Here is a 13,221-nt window from a genome sequence, read left to right as displayed (position 1 = left end):
TCAACGCTCATGGCTAGTAATAAGATTCCTGTTTTACAAAACAGAGGGGCAATTGTTAGGCTGAAATTTCTCCACTTAGTCTATTTTGGTAAATTTGACATTAAACCGGAAACTTACTTAACACGCCGAATTTCTAGGCCAAACTAGACATACACATGCTCATACTCTTGAACCTTACTTTGCGCAACCAATTTTTTTCATGTATTCTTTTTTTCCCTCGGATCATAAAAGAACGGAATGCTTTACCGTTGGAAGCATATTGTGATGGGGATAATCCTGACTTTGCGAGCTGTGTACCTTCCTGTTTGTGACCGCATGGTACAAGCTGTGGTGTTTTTCTTTTTTCATATTGTGTATCTGTTTGGTTGCGCTTTGCACTTTTGCTCTATCCTGATGACTCTTTATTAAAATTATGTGTTATACTGTGTTGTACCGTTTCACTACGTTTTCTTGTGTTTTTTGAATTTCGTTTGTCAACTGCTTTTGTTATGCCCCCGGCTTGCTCTTTCCACCGCAGTATGTTGTAAATAATTAAAATAAAATAAATATGATGCCACTCATGTCAAAGAAAATAATGGAATTGAAGGAGAACCCTGCTACTCCAATGATAGATACAGAAGTATTCTCAACAGGCTGTCAATATTTCCTGTCAATAAAACGAACAATGAAACAAGCAAGGAACATGTGCGGCAGCAGCTTCATGGACATCGTTATTCTTTCCCAAAGAAATCATTAGGTTGCAATACGAGCTTCAAGCTTTCTTGCTACCGGCACCCGGGGTCCACGCCATGCGAGCCAATCCTTCCCTGTTCGCAAACTTCCTCACCCTGTCCCTCCCTGCGAAGTCAGTGTAATAATAATCTCCTCCGTGGAATCGCACCGCGTGGCCCGCGGTATTACTGTAGTTGAGAAACCGTTCATTCAACTCTAAATTGTGCAGTATGTCGGTGCTCTGTTTTATTCATTAATTTTGCTGGCAATTTGTGTGCTCCTGATAAAAGCTGCTCGCCTCCCCCCTTTATTATCTCTTTCCTTCTTTTTGCGCCACCTCCTGCATTGTGGAAAGGCTCTTCTCCTTATCCTTAATCAGATTTATTTTATCGAGGAGGCATAAACCACACACACATATATATACATACATATATAGTGCTACGGAATAGTATTTCCAATGACGAAGAGGCGAGCAGTAAGAAGACAACGACGACGATTGGAGGCTAGCGCGGGCTGTTGCCTCTTGGCCAAGTGCGGCGTATTACGTTGTAAATATACTTGTATATAGCTTTTCATCTGCGTCTTCTTACGTAACATATCTGGTGGAGGTGCCTAAAGAAAATAATCATGCCCGCCACGACGCCTGTTGTCCGTGTCGCCGATGGCCAAACAGCCCCTGTAATTGGTATGTATGCCGTCCGTGTCTCCTTCACCGATCGCTCCACAATTGTGCTATTCACAGTCATCGCCCACTGTCCCCACGACATCATCCTCGGCTTAGACTTCCTCTCCGCACATTCTGCTCTCATCGATTGCTCCGCCAGTACTCTCCGCCTTGACCTGCCTGTTCTGGATCCCGCTGAACCACATCCCAGTCGCCTCAGTTCCGTCGACTTCGTTCGCTTGCCACCTTCGGCATTGGCTTGCGTTGACTTAGTGCCATCCCCGCCAGTGCCCGACGGTCACTACATCGAGGCTCCTATGTGAGACGTCCTACTTACACACGGGATCACAGTACCTCATACCTTTTTATATATTACCGCGAATTGCGTCTGCCTGCCAGTGGTCAATTTTGGCTTGACGACACAAGTGCTGCCACTCGGGATGTCTCTGGCCCAGCTTTGCTCATTCGAGGATCACTCAATAGCATCTATTGCAGTAGACGACAATTCAGCCGATCCTCCTCTACCATCGCAGTCGGCAACTCGTACCATCGCCGACTTACAGAAAATGATTGCGCCCGACACGTCGTCCGAGCACGCTCGTGAGCACGCTCACGATATTTTTGATTTAACGATCGTCCTTTGGCCCAAACTACAGCTGTTAAACATCGCATTAATACCGGCAATGCCCCTCCTATTCATCATCGCCCGTATCGAGTGTCACCGGCTGAGCGTCAAGTTATTCACGCAGAAGTTCGCACAATGCTTGCCAAGAACATTCTTGAACCGTCATGTAGTCCATGGGCGTCACCTGTTGTACTGATAAAAAAGAAGGATGGCTCATGGCGCTTTTGCGTGGATTATCCGCACCTTAACAGGGTTACCAAAAAGGACGTGTATCCGCTACCTCGGATTGATGACGCCATTGACTGCCTCCACGGTGCTCGCTAGTTCTCCTCTATTGACCTTCGCTCCGGCTACTGGGAGATTGCCGTGGACGATCTCGACCGCGAGAATACTGCTTTTGTAACACCCGATGGTCTTTATTAATTCAAAGTGATGCCGTTCGGTCTATGTAACGCTCCTGCCACTTTTGAATGCATGATGGACTCCCTTCTTCACTGTTTCAAATGGTCCACTTGCATGTGCTACTTGGACGACATTGTAGTATTTTCCCGAACTTTCGCTACGCACCTCGAGCGCCTCTCGGCAGTCCTGGACGTTTTTCATCGAGCCGGTCTGCAGCTCAACGCATCGAAGTACCAATTCGGCCGTCGCCAGATTACCGTCCTTGGGCATCTCGTTGACGCGAATGGAGTGCAACCGGCCCCAGGCAAGATCCATGCTGTTACGCACTTCCCTGTTCCGAAGTGTGTCAAGGATGTGCGAAGCTTCATCGGTCTTTGTTCCTACTTCCGCCGTTTCGTGAAAAATTTCGCGGCCATACCACGGCCAGTGACTGAGCTTTTGAAGAAAGACGCCCCTTTCCAGTGGGGCGATAACGAGGCCTCTGCATTCTCGCATCTAATCGACCTTCTCACAACGCCTCCCGTTCTGGCCCATTTCGATCCTTCTGCGTCCACCGAAGTCTGCACTGATGCCAGCGGTCACGAAATTGGCGCAGTACTGGCACAACGCCAGCGCGGCAACGACCGTGTTATCGCTTACGCCAGCAGGCTCCTCTCACCCTCCTAGCGCAACTATTCCATCACTGAGCGTGAGTGTCTGGCCCTAGTTTGGGCGGTTGCGAAGTTCCGCCCATACTTATATGGCCGACCCTTTTCCGTTGTCACAGACCATCACGCGCTTTGCTGGTTATGCTCACTGAAATATCCTACAGGAAGACTTGGTCGCTGGGCCTTACGCCTCCAAGAATATTCGTATTCTGTCACCTACAAATCTGGCCAACTACACAAGGACGCTGACTGCCTGTCTCGTTACCCGGTAGACGAGCCTGACGACGCCGACAGTAGTACCGCCAACGGCATTTTCTCTGTGTCTGCATTCGCTAACATCGCCGATGAGCAGTACCGAGACTTATCGCTGCGAACACTCCTCGAGCGTTTGCGCTCTACACCTACCGACACATCCGTTCGCCGATATGTCCTCCAGGGCGGCATTCTGTACCGAAGGAACTTCCTCCCTGACGGATCTGATCTTCTTCTTGTCGTGCAAAAACATCTACGACAGACTGTGCTCTTTGAGATGCATGACGCACCCACTGCAGGACATCTTGGGGTAACGCGCACGTACGACCACGACCGCCGCCGCTTCTATTGGCCTGGTCTCGCTCGCTCTGTCTGACGCTACGTTGCTGGCTGTGATCCCTGCCAGCGTCGGAAAACACCTCAGGTGCTACCTGCCGGTCATCTCCGGCCGATCACCGTCCCTGCGGAACCATTCTTTCGTGTTGGATTAGACCTCCTCGGTCCCTTTCCCACGTCATCCTCTGGGAACAAATGGGTAGCCGTCGCAACTGATTACGCCACCCGATACGCTATCACGCAGGCTCTCCCTACCAGTTGCGCCACTGACGTCGTGGATTTTCTCTTGCGTGACGTTATCTTACGTCATGGCGCTCCGCGACAGCTGCTTACTGACCATGGTCGTAACTTCCTCTCGAAAGTTATCGCCGACATCGTGTGTTCCTGCTCCACTCAACACAATCTGACTACCTCATACCATCCTCAAACCAATGGCCTGACAGAGTGGTTAAACCGTACTCCTACCGACATGCTGTCCAAGTACGTTTCCAAGGACTACCACGACTGGGACATTCCCCTTCCTTACGTCACATTTGCTTATAATTCTTCCCGGAACGACACCGCCGGATTTTCTCCATTTTATCTACTCTACGGTCGCGAACCGATCTCGCCCCTTGACAGGGCACTTCCTCCTGCTGCGATCTGAACAAGCGAGTATGCGCGCGGCGCCATCGCCCTCGCCGACCATGCACGCCAGCTTGCCCGTGCTCGTCTGATGGACTCGCAAGCCACTCTGCAGCGTCAGTACAATGCCCGCCACCGTGACGTGCAGTTTTCGCCTGGTGCGCTCGTGCTCCTGTAGTCGCCCTCCCGTCACGTCGGACTTTCACAAAGGCTCCTTTCGCGATACACAGGGCCCTACCGCGTGCTGCGCCAGGTGACGCCTGTGACGTACGAAATTGCTCCTGTGAGCTCAACCTCGTCATCTACTCTGGCATTTGGTGATGTCGTGCAAGTCAGTAGGCTCAAGGCCTAATACACTGCTTCCGAGTCCGGCCTTTAGTCGCACCGGGACGGCGCTTTTGCCGCCGGGGGTAGTGCTACAGAACAGTATTTGCGATGACGAAAAGGCGAGCAGTGTGAAGACGACGACAACAATTAGAGGCTAGCGCGGGCTGTTGCCACAGGGCCAAGTGCGGCGTATTACATTGTAAATATACTTGTATATAGCTTTTCATCTGCGTCTTCTTACGTAACAATATATATATATATATATATATATATATATATATATTGTGAGCGCGTACCATGACTTACTCTCCGTCTCCACACATCATCATCACTTGGACAAATTCCTCATCTGTAATTATCATCATCAGCCGCACAGCTTGTTCTTCTTTGCCCTAGCACGAGCTCGGCTGGATTAAACGGTTCCTTATAAGTGGTGGAAGGTACTTTTCGTTCCCCACGACCTCTCGCCCTTCTCACTGGAGCTCCGCTCGGGTCGCCGCACCATCTATTGCCATGCTTGCTCAAGGCAATGCACGTCCCCGAGCATGTCCCCGAGCATGTCCCTTACTACCACCCGAGCACAGCCATCGCCATCCGTCGTGGCCATCCACAACCACCACCGTGATCCACCAGTCTTCGCTGGTCTGCGGGGAGATGACGTCGAGGAATGGTTCCAAAACTACAACCCGGCAACCGACTTCAATAAGTGGGATAACTCACAGAAGTTGCACAATGTCCCCTTCTACCTCACGGATGTCGTTCACGCAGCAACTTCGTCAGATCTTTGGCGCTTCCGCTGTCGGCACTGAGGTCACGAAGAAGAAGCTCGGTGAGCACGTTCAGTTCCCCGGGGAATCGTACACATTGTACATTGAGGGTATGCTAGCTTTCTGCAAACGTGTCAACGCCGCCATGTCTAAGACCGACCGCATACAGCTTAAACATTAAAATTAAAGGCATAAATGCCGTTGCCTTTCGCGCACTCGCCACTCAATATCCTGCCACCATCCAAGATGTAATTGGCACTTGCCAGAGCCAAGACGAACTTCAATCTCTACGGGTATGCACGGATAACACAGACCTTCGTTTGCCTTCAGCAGTAGAATTGCGCACGATCATACATGATATCGTTTGGGAGGAATTTTACGGGCAGTGCTCTTACTGTGCGCCAGGACCTGGAGTCGCCCCTTCTCCGACCCGCCTAGACGAGATAATCAAGCAAGAGATGGCCTCTGCGTCGCGTCTAACGTGCTCCGACGGCCCCTGCACTCGACAGGTGCCAACATACGCCGAGCTCGCGGCGCTCCCTCCGCTCCCTCCCTCTGCAAACGTACCACTATGTACCTGTGGCTTCATCGTCGCAACCAATGCGTGTACAACCTTACCGCTCCGCTTCCTGCTCGACCCATTTACTATTCATGTGGCTAACATGGGCATATCTCCTAGTTCTCTCGACGGCGTCAACAGGATGAGCAACGTGGTTATACATCCGAAGAGCCAACAGGCGTCCGTCCAGCAACGGGCTACCAGAGAACCTCCTACCGCTCTTCATTTCACCGATCCCCCTCTCCTTCGTGCCCTACCAACACGCCTCTAAATTCACGCGAATCTCGCCGCAGGTCGCCTTCTCCACGTCGTCCTTCAGTATAACCTCTCCGACCTGCTTCTCATGTCTCCAACGCTCACTCGGAAAACTCTCCGATGCAGTTTTAGAACGGGTAACTGCATCCACCGGACAGCTTACAATTCCCCCAGAGTGACCGTCGAACTTGTTAGTGGTTGCGGAAGGTGTGCCCGTCGAAGATTGACACAGGTGCAACCCTTACGATTATTCGGGCACACTTTTGTTCCCGCCACCGAAAAGTGATGACGCCTTATTGCGGCCCGTCTCTTCGTGCAGCGACCAACGCCGTTCTTCGTCCCATCGCGCAATGTACATTCGAGTATTCATTGACGGAATGCGTCATCACATTGTTTGTGCTGTGTTTGTCGAGTGTTCCCACGAAGCTATTTTAGAATGGGATTTCGTGTCTTTGGCGTCCGCTGCTATCTCTTGTCGTGAGCGACTCGTGCACCTGAATGCCACAGGTGCACTCTTCCTGATGATGAGGAACGCATGCGCCTCGTCACCCCCTCCGATTATGTTCTTCGGCCATCAAGAGAAGAAATTACAAGTGTCAATTCCAGTGAAATTCAGAATGGCGACGTTCTCAATCTTCCCTGCGGTCATACGCTATCTAGAGGAATTCTTATTACTCCTGGCCTTGTTCGCTTCTCTCATGGCTCTGCATTCCTCACCGCGTTAAACCAAACTACCGAACCTCGACTGCTACCCCGTGGATCAAGTGTCACTTGCGCTGTTAATACACAGCCCAATGCAGTTGTTGCCCTTTCGACTGTGCTACCAGAGTCAACGTTGTCACCACTCACTGCCTCTTCCACACCGCTGTCGGCAACCATAAGCCCTGACCTCACCCCTGCCCAGAGTCACGATGTGCTCGCACTATTAGAAAAATACCGTTCCTTGTTCGACACCAATTTCCCAGCCCTCGGTATGACGGCTGCTGAGACTCATGGCATACACACTGACGACTCCTGCATTATTCACCGGTGGCCATATCGCGTGTCTCATAAGGAGCGCGAAATCATCGAGGAAAATGTATAGGACATGCAGCCAGGTACGTTGCACCATGCGCTCTTCGTCAGTGCCGCAAACGACCTACGACTCCTCTTTCCGGTCTTTTGCAACCTCTTCCTTGTCCCCCTTCGCCCTTGGAGCTGGTCGGAATAGACTTATACGGTCTTCTTCCCAAGACCTCCAATGGCAATCGCTGGATTGTTACGGCTGTAGGCCATCTGACACGCTACGCCGAGAGAGCCTTTATACATTCTGGGAGTGCCGCTGAAGTCGCCGATTTCTTTCTACACAACATCCTCTAACGTCACGGAGCTCCGCGCGTTCTCCTCAGCGACCGCGCCAAAGCCTTCCTCTCGTTTCTTCTTACCGAAGTTATGCGTGCCTCAAACACCGTTCACAAGACCCCTTCGAGTTACCACCCGCAGACCAACGGCTTGACAGAGCGTTTTCATCGTACTCTGTCGGATATGATTGCAATGTACATCAGGCCCGACCACACAAACTGGGATGCAATCGTGCCGTTTGTGGCATTTGCTTACCATACGACTGTACAACACACCACCGGCTTTTCTCCATTTTGCCTCGTCCATGGCCGCTCACCTAGCTTCGTCCTGGACGCCTTGTTCCTTACGGCTCTCGAGGACTGCCGTCATCGAGCCCGGATTGACACCGACGTCGTCCAGGATGTGCGAAAGCATCGCTACGACTCGACTCACCGTGTTGTCATTTTTTCCCCTGGTGACGAAGTTCTTCTATGGACACATGTGTACGTGTTCCCGGTTTATGCGCGAAATTCGCCAGACATTTGATCGGACCCTACACGGTCATTGAGCAGACATCTCCGGTTAATTACCGCATTTCACCTCTAAGAATTTCTTCCGACCACCTTTGCCGTGGTACAGAAATTGTGCATGTATCGCGCTTAAAACCGTGCACTCGCCGCGTTGCATCATAATGCCGCGCGACCAGGCGGCCGCTTCCACCGCGGGAGGGAATTATTGTAAGCGCGACCCATGACTGACCCTTCTTCATGTCTACACATCATCATCACGTGTACAAATTGCTCATCTGTAATTATCATCATCAGCCGCACAACTTGTTCTTATTCGTCGTAGCTCGAGCTCGGCTGGCGAAAATGGTTCCTTATATATATATATATATATATATATATATATATATATATATATATATATATATATATACACACACACAACTTATCGCTCTCCTCTCACTGTACGTTGTTTACGGTGGTGCTTTCCCACATTTGGTGCCTTCTGAAGCTTCAGCCCCAAACTACACGAAGATTCCCATTGAATTATATTATTTAATAAAAGAAAACGCGGAAAAGTAATTATTTTTTCGATGACCGATTCACTTGTTCTTGTGGCTGTCATCTATAGTAAATACCAGCAAACGGGGAAAGTGAAATTGGCATCGTAGCTTCGGAAGTCTTAAAAACTTTTCAATCATACATGATTTTACAAGAGTACAGGCGTACAGGGTCGAACAAAAGGATCATCACTAAGCGTTCGCTGTGGCGTAAGCGGTCGTCAGCCGATAACATCGATGGAATAGAACATCAGTACGTATAGTAGCACGTAAACGGATACCGTCTTACAGATCCATCGACTCGCAGTGTACACATTTACTTTGGGATAAGCACATGTGCGACACGCGACGGCCCTTTGACAGCACTCTGATTTCGGTTTCGCAACGCCAGTGTGACGCACGAGGACGCTTTCGCGCGCGAGCCGTTCTGAACCTCTCGAAAACAAGGAGGGGGGAGGGCACGTCTCACTCTCGAGCCGCAGGGAGGATGCTGGCGCAGTTCACAGAGCCGCTCTGCTGCTGTTCTCCACAAAAGAATGGGAGAGCTCGCAAGATGGATGATTCCGTGGTCTTTGGCACCGCGGCGTCCCACCGGTCTACACACCTTGCAGGGGCGCCGCCTGCTAGCGCGAGCGACTCTTGAGAAGCAGTGGGTCGTCTGTGCAGCACTTATCACCCCGCCGCGGCGATTGTCAAACAATGACAATACAGCCCCAGGTGAATGAAAGGCACCTCGTTTTGCGCAAAATTCCCGGAACAGTTGCGCACTGGAAAATCGGCAACGAGGCCTTCTTTGTAACCCTGAGAGAGCTGGAGCGATTACGTGCCGGCTGGGAAGACTTCTTCTATCGGCTTACTGCGCTTAGAATTGTTGAAACGCTTTTCATGAAACGGTTCGATACAGGACAAATGTAACGACTTTCTCCCAATTCCATTCACGAAATTCGTCCTAGTAGTACGAATAACGCTCGACGTTGATATTGCCGTATTGAACATTACTGCGCTGTGATAAACAAGCGGCCCAGACATCTTGAGCGAATTATAAAAAAACACTGTCATAGACCAACTGACACTACTAAGAATGCGAGCAACAGGCAAGCAGAGAGCGTAACTTCAATTGGGATTAAGCAGCTTAGTCCGGCGATTACCATAGCTGAGTTCGAATGTCGAAGGTAAATCTATGAAACTTACTGCGTAATTTGCCTTGCGCTCACAGCTCCTGTATTTCTTATTTTCCTATTTGGGCCGAGATGATAACCCGCTTTTCCATCCTGTACACATTCTTAAAAAGTAATTACCTATCCTGACACACTAGTTGTGTCATTTATCCACACGACAGGATGGATCGTGGGACACCTCGCATATTTACCCACGTCTAACCGCTGACTCAGCGACCGACCGACCGACTGGTTGAGTGGCTAGCTAGCTGGCAGGAGTACCTCATTTCAGGAATCTCCCGCCGTTTGTGCGCAGGCGCGAGTACAAGTGGGTGCGAGAGAGAAAATGTGGTGGCTTTTGCTCATTGAATGTGTGACTTTGCCTAGGTATTACGGAGGAGAAGTTTCTTTGTTCCTCTTGTATGCGTTTGTGCCTAGGTGTGCCCTCATTGCGGTTTGAGGTTGTGTGTGTGTGTGTGTGTGCGTTGACCGTCCACAGCGACAAGTTTTGCTCGGGTTCCTTGGGTGTTGCTGGTGAGTTTGTTGCGTTTTCTTTTTTTTCTCGAAACGGTAACATAGGAAATGGAGTGAATTGTTCGTTGGCGTTCCGGTTTTGTACAAATACGGCTTCAGGAGAGCACATATAACAGGCATACGGAGACTTCAGGAGAGCACCTGAGATTATAATAACGCTTTGTCTAAATGTACGTCGGACGTATATGCGAATCCTAGAAGCTAAAGGTACGTCGGACGTCAAGAATGAATACTTTCTCGTGCTCGTGGCGCTCCTACTGTGCAAGTCATGTCAGATTATACCTTTGTCGCGCCTGAGGGTGCTCATAATACCTTGCAGTCTTGTGTGTCTTCTCTGTGTCCGTGTCAGTGCGCTGCTTCACCAGCAAGGTATGATGATCAATCACCAACTAGCCCAACTTTCCACATTACTGAGGGTGCTCTATCACAGAATACCTATATATATGCTTCTACTTGCAAAATAACATCACTGATTTTCCCGGGGGAGCAGTAGGGGCCGTAGTTGAGACTGGGCCTGCTCTACTAGAGCAGTAGCTTCACTCGTGCCAGGCTTTTCGTACGCTCCTCTCCGTTACTTTTCAAAAGCATTTTTAATACTCCCATGACAATGCTCTCCTGGCAATGCCTGGCACGATCGAAGATACTGCTGCAGGAGAGCAGGCCCGGTCTCTACTGCTCCCCCGGGAAATCCAGTGATGTTATTTTGAAGGTAGAGCGCTGTAAGGCGCGAGAAAGGTATAATATGACTGAGTCAGCACGAGCGCCGCAGGCTCGAGAGAGTCTTCATTCTTGACGTCCGACCTACCCTTAAGCTTCTGGGATTCGCGTACGTCGGACGTACATTTAGACACACTGAATGAAAAAAAAATTACAGTGACGTTTCACTTCGTGAAAGCAGTAACGCGCAAACGTATGGGTGCACAGCGCACACGCCGATATCGGCCGTCGGTGCGCCTAAACGCCTGCTCTGACCGTATCACAGATCGTATTGTAGAGTCTCGCGCGGCCGCGCCATACGCAGTAGCCGGAATAGAGCGCCCCATTGTAAACATTCGCTTACTTACTAAATTAACTCGCATGGTGTGAGCACGCAGAGGTAAACATGAACACTTCACTGTCGATGACCGCGGACACGTTGTCGAAACGCTGACGCGAAGATTCGCCGCAGCAGCAGCGAGCGAAGTGACGCTTCAACGCAAACTGAGGGGTGAGAACAGTGCACGAAAAGCTACGAGCCGTCGGTTCACCTAAACTGCGCCCTAAATGCAGATCGCCTTCAAGATAAAACCCGTGCGACCATGCGCGGCTGAAGTACAACGTCCCACCTCCCTACCCTCCCCTGGTGTCATGCGCGCGACGGTATAGGGCGCATTTCCTCCCTTGCGCACACGAGATTGGGCCGCCATCGTTGGCTCACCGTCGCACGCTTTCACTCGCACATGCAGCGTACGGCGAGCGAGGACGATGTTATCCCAGTACGTCGGTATCGCAAACATTACATTGCCAGAGGAGGTCCACCCTCTGCCTACCTTGGTCCTCCGCGGCGCTTCGCCTCGTTTGTCCTTCCCGCCTTCGCTCAATGTTACCTACTCTTTCATCTAGGTGACGTTACTTTGCGCCGCGCTCGCGCTCCTTCGTACTTTCCCGAGAGCGCGATTATCTTTACCTCCAGGCGCCTTCCTCATTCGTTTGTTTCGCGGCTTCAGACACCGTCAATTTGAAGAGCTGAACAGTAACACTTGCGCGTAAAAAGCGCCGCGCGACTCCTGCAGCATACCGCGCCCGTGCAAGATTACGGAACGCCAACGAGGAATTTACCCCCGAGAAGCAAAAGTGCCCACATTTTCTCTCTCGCACCCGCTTGTACTCAGGCAGGCAATTCATGAAATGAGACACTCGTCCTAGACGACTGACTCGCTGGCTCGCGCCCTCGCTCTCTCACTCGCTAACTGGATAGCTATAGCTGAACGGCTTTACGGGCCCGCGGGACCAGCGGGCGAGCGCAGACGCCACGGTGCATATGCGGCGGCCAGCGTGTTTGCGATGGTGTTCACGGAGTGGGCCGCTCGCTAGCTTGTCTCCTCTGCCCAGCGAAGCGCGCGCAGCGGACCAGCGTTTTTACGAAACAAACATGGCGACCACCTGCACAAACAGCAGTAGCATGTCATCAAACGCTACCCTGGCTTGCCTGCAGGCGAAAAAGCCTCGGAGATGTTTCACCACTGAAAAGGACCTCTGTATCTTGCTAGAGGTTTCAGCAACGATACCGTTTGGCGACGATTTGAAGTGGATGACCGCGATCGAGAACCTGAGGCGAGCGTTTACCCGCCAACTGACGCCTCGTAACAGTAACTCCGGCCTTATTCGACAGGTGGCTTAGCAAAGCGCATCGCTCTAAAATCCCTTGATAATTTGAAAGTCGTCATCGTCGTCGTCGCCGCCGCCGCCGCCGGCGGTGGCGGCGGCGGCGGCGGCGGCGGCGGCAGCAGCAACAGGAGCCTGTTTTATGTGCACTGCCGGACGAAGGCCTCTTCCTGCGATCTCCAATTACCCCTGTCCTGCGCCAACCGATTCCAACTAGCGCCCGCGAATTTCCTAATTTCATCGTCCCACCTAGTCTTCTGCCGTTCTCGACTGCTTTTCCCTTCGCTTGGTACCCATTCTGTAACCCCAATGGTCCAACGGTTATCTAACCGGCGCGTTACATGACCTGCCCAGCTCCATTTTTTACCTCTTGATGTCAATTAGAATATCGTCTATATCCGTTTGCTGTTTGATCCAAACAGCCCTCTTTCTATATCTTAACGTTATGCCTAGCAATCTTCGTTCCATCGCTCTTTGCGCGGTCCTTAACTTGTTCTCAAGCTTCTTTGTCACTCTCCAAGTCTCTGCCCCCTATGTCAGGACTGGTGAAATGTACTGATTGTACACCTTCCTTTTCAATGATAATGGTAACCTTCCAGGCTGGAGCTGGC

At 51.0% G+C, this 13,221-nt stretch overlaps 1 protein-coding gene across 1 annotated transcript in view; it reads right to left on the bottom strand.

Annotated features, from left to right (window-relative positions):
• LOC126518494 (organic cation transporter protein-like) overlaps positions 1-13,221 on the bottom strand; it is a 180,780-nt gene that overhangs the window by 129,712 nt on the left and 37,847 nt on the right. The window lies entirely within an intron of this gene.

This window comes from Dermacentor andersoni, chromosome 1 (assembly GCF_023375885.2).
Source record: "Dermacentor andersoni chromosome 1, qqDerAnde1_hic_scaffold, whole genome shotgun sequence".
In the NCBI taxonomy this organism is placed as follows: Eukaryota; Metazoa; Arthropoda; class Arachnida; order Ixodida; family Ixodidae; genus Dermacentor; species Dermacentor andersoni.
The sequence above is the reverse complement of the archived record's forward strand: the minus strand, read 5'-3'. Positions and strand labels throughout refer to the sequence as shown.